The following is a 7,222-nucleotide window of genomic DNA, read 5'->3' as shown; positions in this document are numbered from 1 at the left end:
GCAGTGACTCTAAAGGAGAGAGGAGGTGGAGTGGGATGTGAGGAGGGGAGGGAGGGGAGTCTGCAGTCAGGATGTACTGTATGAAAAAATATACAATAAATTATTTTTTAAATGTTTTATTGTACTTATTCATTCATTTAGTGTATTCTGATGTATGTTGGGGTAGGAGATACCTACACACCACAGCACATGTGTGGAAGTCAGACAAAACTTGCAGGAACCTGTTCTTTCCTTCCATCATGTCAGTCCTGGGCATCAACTCAGGTCATCAGGTGGTGGCAGGAACCTTTACCCCCTGAACCATTTCACAGCCTAGTATTTCTGTCTTGGAGACCCTCTTACCCTTAGGATTCCTTCTTTACTCTTCCTAATAAATCTATGTTCACTACACACTGTTTTAAAAAATTAAAATGTATAGGTATACAGACAAACATTTATTAATAATAAACCATAAAGAAAAAAAAATCTAAGAGAGGGTCTTTCCCTGAAAGGCCTAGAACTCATTATATAGTTCAGGCTAGTCTCAAACTTTCGGCAAACCTCTTGCCTTGGCCTCCAAAGTGCTGGGTTTATGGTTGTGGGCCACCAAACTAGGTCTAAGAAATTCATATTAGGGCTGGCGAGATGGCTCAGTAGTTAAGAGCACTGGCTTCTCTTCCACAGGACCTGGGTTCGATTCCCAGCACCCACATGGTGGCTCACAACCATCTGTAATTCCGGTTCCGGGGGATCTGATGCTTTCTCTGGCCTCTCCAGGCACCAGGCAGGCATATGACGCATCTTCACCTCCCTAGTCATGAGGCCATGGGCATGTACCATGCTTGATTTATAAGTGTTGGGGACTGAAGTCTGGGCTTTGGCGTGGTAGGCCAACAACCCATAAGCTGAGCTCCAGGGACTGGGCCTTTGTTTCTGAACCTAAATTTCTGGTTTTCCTCCTCTGAATCTTGAGTTTTCTTTGCTCTCCTTCACTGACTCTTCCCGGCGTCGGTCCTCCTCTCTGGTCCTAATGTAGACTTTGTTCTCCGTGTGCATGTTCTCACACAATCCCTCTTCCCCTTCCAACCGCAGGCCAGAGCCTTTCCATCTCTGCCTCTCCTTTCCCCGACCTCCAGAGTTCTAATGATCTCACCCCAAGAACTTCCTGAAAATTTCTTCCAAATCCTGCAGTAAATATTCTTCCAGAGTTTTCTCTTTCAGGCTTTTTTTAAAAAAGGCTTTTATTTTTACTTTACGTGTATGTGTGTTTTGGCATATATGTCCGTGTACTACTTTCATTCCCGGTGCCAGAGAGGCCAAAAGAGTGTGTTGGGTCCTCTGGTGTGATAGACAGCTGTGAGCCACCTGGGGTGACTCCAATGTGCTGGGAATGGAACTCAGGTCCTCTGGAAGAGCAAGTGCTCTTAACCTCTGAGCCATCTCCCCAGTTCCCCTCAGTCTTATAGATGATGTGATCTTTTAACATTTTATGTTATCTTATCCACGAAAACAGTGAGACCGGGAGTGTGGCTTCGTGGTACAGCACTTGCCCTGTATGTATGAAGCCCTGGGTTCTAGTCCTAGTGCCACCACAACAGGATGAGGCAAATGTAATAATGGCTGGGATGTGAGCAGTTGACAGAGTGTTTGCTCAGCACGCACAAAGCCCTGGGTTCAATCTCCTATACTAGCAATGGCGTCACAGACTTGTAATCCCAGCATGCTAGAGGTGGACTCAGGAGGATCAGAATGTCAAGGTCATCCGCAGTTGTATAACATGTTTGGAATCAGCCTGGGGTACATGGCACAGGTCTCAAATGATAATGAAAGCCTCTGGATTACCACACACACACTTTCCCACCCATCTTACGGTTATGTTGTAGATTATATGTGACACACTCTTGGCTCCTCTGTCCATGGGACCGATGATGGTGGTTGATCTTTATTATCAACTGGATTGGTGAGGAGCACTCTGAGTGTGAGCACTCTTTATTTCTTTGAGGACGACTCTTGGGAGTTGGTTCTCTCCTTGCACAGCATGGGTCCTCAGATCTAAGTCGGGTGGTAGGCTTGGCAGATGGGCAGCTTTGTTCCCTGAGCTGTCTCCCCAGGCCTTTCCCTTGGTTTGGAATGTGAACGTCTCCCAGAGAGAATACATGGGGGAGGGAGCACCATCCCATGAGCCTGGTGTAGCTGAAGTTTTCTCCAGTCCCGCCTGGCCCACAGTCAGGACAAATCTCTCTCACCCGCCAGTCCCACAGCCACTCAGACCCAACTGAGTAAACACACAGAGATTTATATTTATTACAAACTGTACGGCCGTGGCAGGCTTCTTGTTATCTAGTTCTTTTATCTTAAATTAACCCATTTCTATTAATCTATACTTTGCCATGTGGTTCATGGCTTACCGGTACTTTACATCCCGCTCCTCATTGTGGCGGCTGGCAGCATCTCCTCCCTCCCCTCTGCCTTCCTGTTCCCCCAGTTCTCCTCTCTGCTAGTCCCGCCTATACTTCCTGCCTGGCTACTGGCCAATCAGTGTTTTATTTATCCATCAATCATAGCAACATACATTTACAGCATACAGGACATCCCGCAGCAGCCGGGAGTTAGACAAAGTGAAATAGCCAAAGGAGAAAGCCAGCTGTGAGCTGTGTGTTGACAGCAACTTTTCTCCATTTCCTGTCTGCCGGAAGGTGACAACTCTCCTCCACATCCACTCCAACCCCACTGCCATGATGTCTGCTCAAGCAGATAGGGTCTGGTACCCGTGACTGGATACTCTGAAGCTGTATCTTTCTACCGTTAAAATTGTTTCTGGTCTCAGCATCAACACACACACACACACACACACACACACACACGCACACGCACACGCACACGCACACGCACACGCACACGCACATGCACACGCACACGCACACGCACACGCACGTGCATGCATGCACGCACGCACGCACGCACGCACGCACACACACATGCTCTCTTCTTCAGGACACGGTGGTGGCTGCTAGTGTCTTTCAACATCAGTTTGTGACCCAGCAGTATCTCTTGACATCTTTGTCCCCTCCCAGAACCCAGATTCTCCCATCTTCCTCCTGTAATGTTTTTGAATTGCTGGTCCTTGCACAATTCTCTTGCTGCAACATCTGTTACTTCTGGTTTCAACGGCCTTGTGGCTTTTGCTTACTCCTTCTGTCATACGTCATTCAGTTTGGGACCACCCTATCTTCTCACAGACTCACAGACATATTATAGACGAATGAAGATCCAATTGGTTGGCCAGTCGTCACCCAATCAGGGTACCACTGTTGGGCAGAGCTCTCACCTCAAGTGACCTCAGTGGTTTCTGGCTTTGTGTATGCCTTAATCAACAGTCAGCCAGACATGGTAACTTTCATAGTTTGCTTCAGCTGTCCCCTGGAACGGGGGAAGCTCACTGAGAAACTGCTTCCGTCAGATTGTCTTATGAGCATGTCTGTGGGGCATTTTCTGGATGGCTGGTTGATGTGGGTGGTGTCAGCCCTGGGAAGGTGGGCCTAGACCGTATAAGGAAGGCAGCTGAAGTTGAGCCTGGAAGTGAGCAGAATTCCTCCACGGTTTCAGCTTCTGCCTAGAGTTCTTGCTTTGGCTTCTCTTGGTAATGGACTGTAAAGTGTAAGATGAAATCAACTCTTTCTTCCTCAAGTTGCTTTTGGTCATGGTGTTTATCACAGCAGTAGAAAGCAGACTAGAAGAGTGGCATGCACACTTGGGAGGTAGAGACATAGGATCACAAGTTGAAGGTTGTGATCACTATCCTTGGCCATAGTGAGTTCCAGGCCAGCATGAGGTGCATGAGATCCTGTTTCTATTAGAGAGAAAGAGCAGCTTTGTGAACATACTCCATCTTGAAGAGACTGTATTGCATTAGTAGGGTGTTAATGTTAATGGCTTTTGGAAGGTATTTTAGACAAAAATCTCACCTCAAAAGGTATATCTCAACCAAATATAACCAAACACAAGTAAACAATATGATCAACTCTGGTCAAGTTCTCACTATTGTAGCGAAAACCTACCAAGATTACATAATGTTGCCAACTGTGTGATAGAGCCTAATGTCAGAGGTGTTAAAATGAAGGCTGTACTCTAGCTGCTGCCTACCTCAGTACCCAACTGTATACTCAATAAATTATGCTGAATAAAATGATAATGAAATATGTTAAAATGTATAGGAAGATACATGCCTCAGAATTTATTTTTTTGTTTACTTGTTTGTTTGTTTTGTTTTTTGAGACAAGGTTTCTCTGTGTAACATCTCTGGCTGTCCTGGAACTTGCTTTGTAGGCCAGGCTGGCCTCGAACTTATGGTGTTCTACCTACCTCTTGAGTATTGGGCTTAAAGGCATGGACTTCAGAGCCTTCCTTTAATGGGAACTGAACTCTTGGCTACAGCAATAAGTGAAAGAAAAGAGACCTCGTCATTTTGAAGCTGAGGGGTTAGTTGGGTGGGATAGGGATATGCTATCACTGTAACGCTTCAAGATTAGAATGGTCACCTTAGCATCCACCTGCTGCTGGCCTTAGTTCCAGATAGTGAGGAACCTGTCCCAGAACCTGTCACCACAGCCAGGCTGCAATCAATCACCTCCAAGCAGCTGACATAGTTGTGTTCCACTAAGACCATTGCCCTGTCAGTTCTGAGTGTATCTCAGACATCCAGTTGAAGGCTGAAGCTTTTGTAACTAGTGAAAGACACACATCACGTCTGCTCACTATTATTTAATTTATTTATTTTTGGTTTGGGGATGTTCGTTTGTTTCGTTTGTTTTGGGTTTTTGTTTTGTTTTGTTTGAGACAGAGTCTCTCTATGTAGTCCTAGCTGACCTGGAGCTTGCTATGCAGACCAGGCTGGATTCAGACTCAAAGAGATCCTCCTGCCTATGCCTCCTGAATGTTAGGATTAAAGGCATGTACTACTGGACTGGAGAGTTGATTCAGTGGTTAAGGGCTATTATTGTCCTCGAAAAAGACCCAGGTTCGATTCCTAGAATCCACATGGATATTCACCACCTCGTCAAGCACCAAGCACACATATGGTGCACAGATGAAGACACATAAAATAATAAAAATAAATCATATATATATATATATATATATATATATATATATATATATATGGCATGCACCACCATGCTTGGCACATCTAGGGTTTTTGTTTGTTTGGTTGGTTTTTTGTTTGTTTTGTTTTTGTTTTTGTTTTTTCGAGACAGGGTTTCTCTGTGTAGCTTTTGGAGCCTGTCCTGGAACTCACTCTGTAGACCAGGCTGGCCTCGAACTCACAGAGATCCTCCTGCCTCTGCCTCCTGAGTGCTGGGATCAAAGACATGTGCCACCACCGCCCAGCTGGCACGTCTGCTCTAAATGAAGGATTTAAATGTGATCCCGTATATGATGTTGTCATCAGAGTAGGGTCATGAGATTCCGGTCTCTATGAAAGTTGGACAGCCTGTAAGTGTCATCTGAGCTGGTGGCAAAGGCATTGCCATTGGGAAAGAGAGAGATGTCCCTGATGTCAGACTCATGGCCTGTAAAGGTCTATGGGCACACCTCCTCTTGGACATTCCCAGTGTTTGCCTGAAGCATCACAAGAACCAGGAACAGTTTGGTTTGGGGGAGTGAAAGACAGACTCTTGATATCTCCATTATGTCCAGTAAATGTGCTTGTCCGCTGGCTGATCTTGATGTCCCACAGAGCACGAGGTGTCTGCAGACCTAGTGAGGATCAGATTGTCACCCAGAGACGGGCAGCAGGACGACCTGCCAGCTCACAACTCAGAAGCACATTCCCCTTGTGAGTTTTCAGATTGCAAATTGAGCAGATATTATCCAGGCCACCCCAAGCTGTATAATTCTCAGAAGGAGTATATGAACAGGCTGTGCCCCAGGAGTGCAGAGGGATAACATGAGCCTTGTTTGTAATGTCACTGTCCCAGATGATGACGTTTCCATCCTGAGGAGTGATGATGAGGAGCCCAGAGTCTGTGCCCCAGGGCAGGGCATGAATCTTGGTCAGGGACCCCTCAATGTTCTCCTGGTGGACATACAGGCTCTTCCCACGGGGCCTATGGTGTTTGTGACATTTGCACAAGGGAGCTGAACCTGTTTTGCTTTGCCAGCATCTCTAATTTGGTTCTCAAGTTATTTGGCAACTGTTCACACTCACTCATTGTCGTATCTCAGTGCTTTCCACGTCCCTCAAAATCTAGGATCTTTTTACATTTCCTCCCCCCCCCCCTTTTTTTTATAAGTGTGAGCCACACACCTAGTGTGAATTGACTTTTATTTACTTATGTATACAGTATTCTACCTGCATGTGTGCCTGCAGGCCAGAAGAGGGCACCAGATCTCATTACAGATGGTTGTAAGGTACCATGTGGTTGCTGGGAATTGAACTCAGAACCTCTGGAAGAGCAGCCAGTGCTCTTAACCTCTGAGCCACCTCTCCAGCCCTTTTATAATATATTTTTTTATTTTATTTTATTTTATTTTATTTTATTTTATTTTATTTTATTTTATTTTATTTTATTTTATTTTGGTTTTTCGAGACAGGGTTTCTCTGTGTAGCTTTGCGCCTTTCCTGGAACTCACTTGGTAGCCCAGGCTGTCCTCGAACTCACAAAGATCCGCCTGGCTCTGCCTCCCGAGTGCTGGGATTAAAGGCGTGCGCCACCACCGTCCGGCACATTTTTCCCTTTTAAAAATTCACATTTATTTATTTGTCTTGCAGAACAGAGGTGCTTTGTGCTCGTGCACAAGTGTAGGGGGCAGCAAACACCTTACAGGAATCAGTTCTCTCCTTCTACTGTGCCAGTCTGGGGGACTGACCTCAGGTTCTCAGTCTTAGTGGATGACGCCCTTACCCACTGAGCAGTCTCTCCAGCCCAGAACCCATACTCTTAATTCAGAAGTGTTTCTCTCCTGATCTCCCCCTCACCAGGCCTGGTGTGCCCATGACGCTATCTGGTCCTCATGGTTGCAGAGCTGGTAGCCTGCCTGCCGCCACCTCCAGGTGTCAGGGCGAACATGGTGATTCCTGTTCTGGGGTTTGTTTCTTGCTCACCAGATAGCAAGGAGGTAAATAGCCCATAGCTGTACCAATGACTCTGCTCCTCAAGGCTGTCCAGGGTCCTCAGCTCTTTGGATGTTGTTGCCAAAGTATCTCCAGGGCTTAATGCCATCCATTCTAGACAGGAAGGAAGAG

The 7,222-nt window shown here is 46.2% G+C and overlaps 1 pseudogene; it reads right to left on the bottom strand.

The window, feature by feature from the left end:
• Positions 1–5,378: 5,378 nt before the first annotated feature.
• On the bottom strand, positions 5,379–6,973 carry LOC128122575 (guanine nucleotide-binding protein G(I)/G(S)/G(T) subunit beta-1-like; annotated as a pseudogene).
• Positions 6,974–7,222: the final 249 nt, after the last annotated feature.

Source organism: Peromyscus californicus, unplaced genomic scaffold, assembly GCF_007827085.1.
Source record: "Peromyscus californicus insignis strain IS unplaced genomic scaffold, ASM782708v3 Scaffold_3__1_contigs__length_106647218, whole genome shotgun sequence".
In the NCBI taxonomy this organism is placed as follows: Eukaryota; Metazoa; Chordata; class Mammalia; order Rodentia; family Cricetidae; genus Peromyscus; species Peromyscus californicus.
This window is presented reverse-complemented; position numbering and strand designations above follow the sequence as displayed.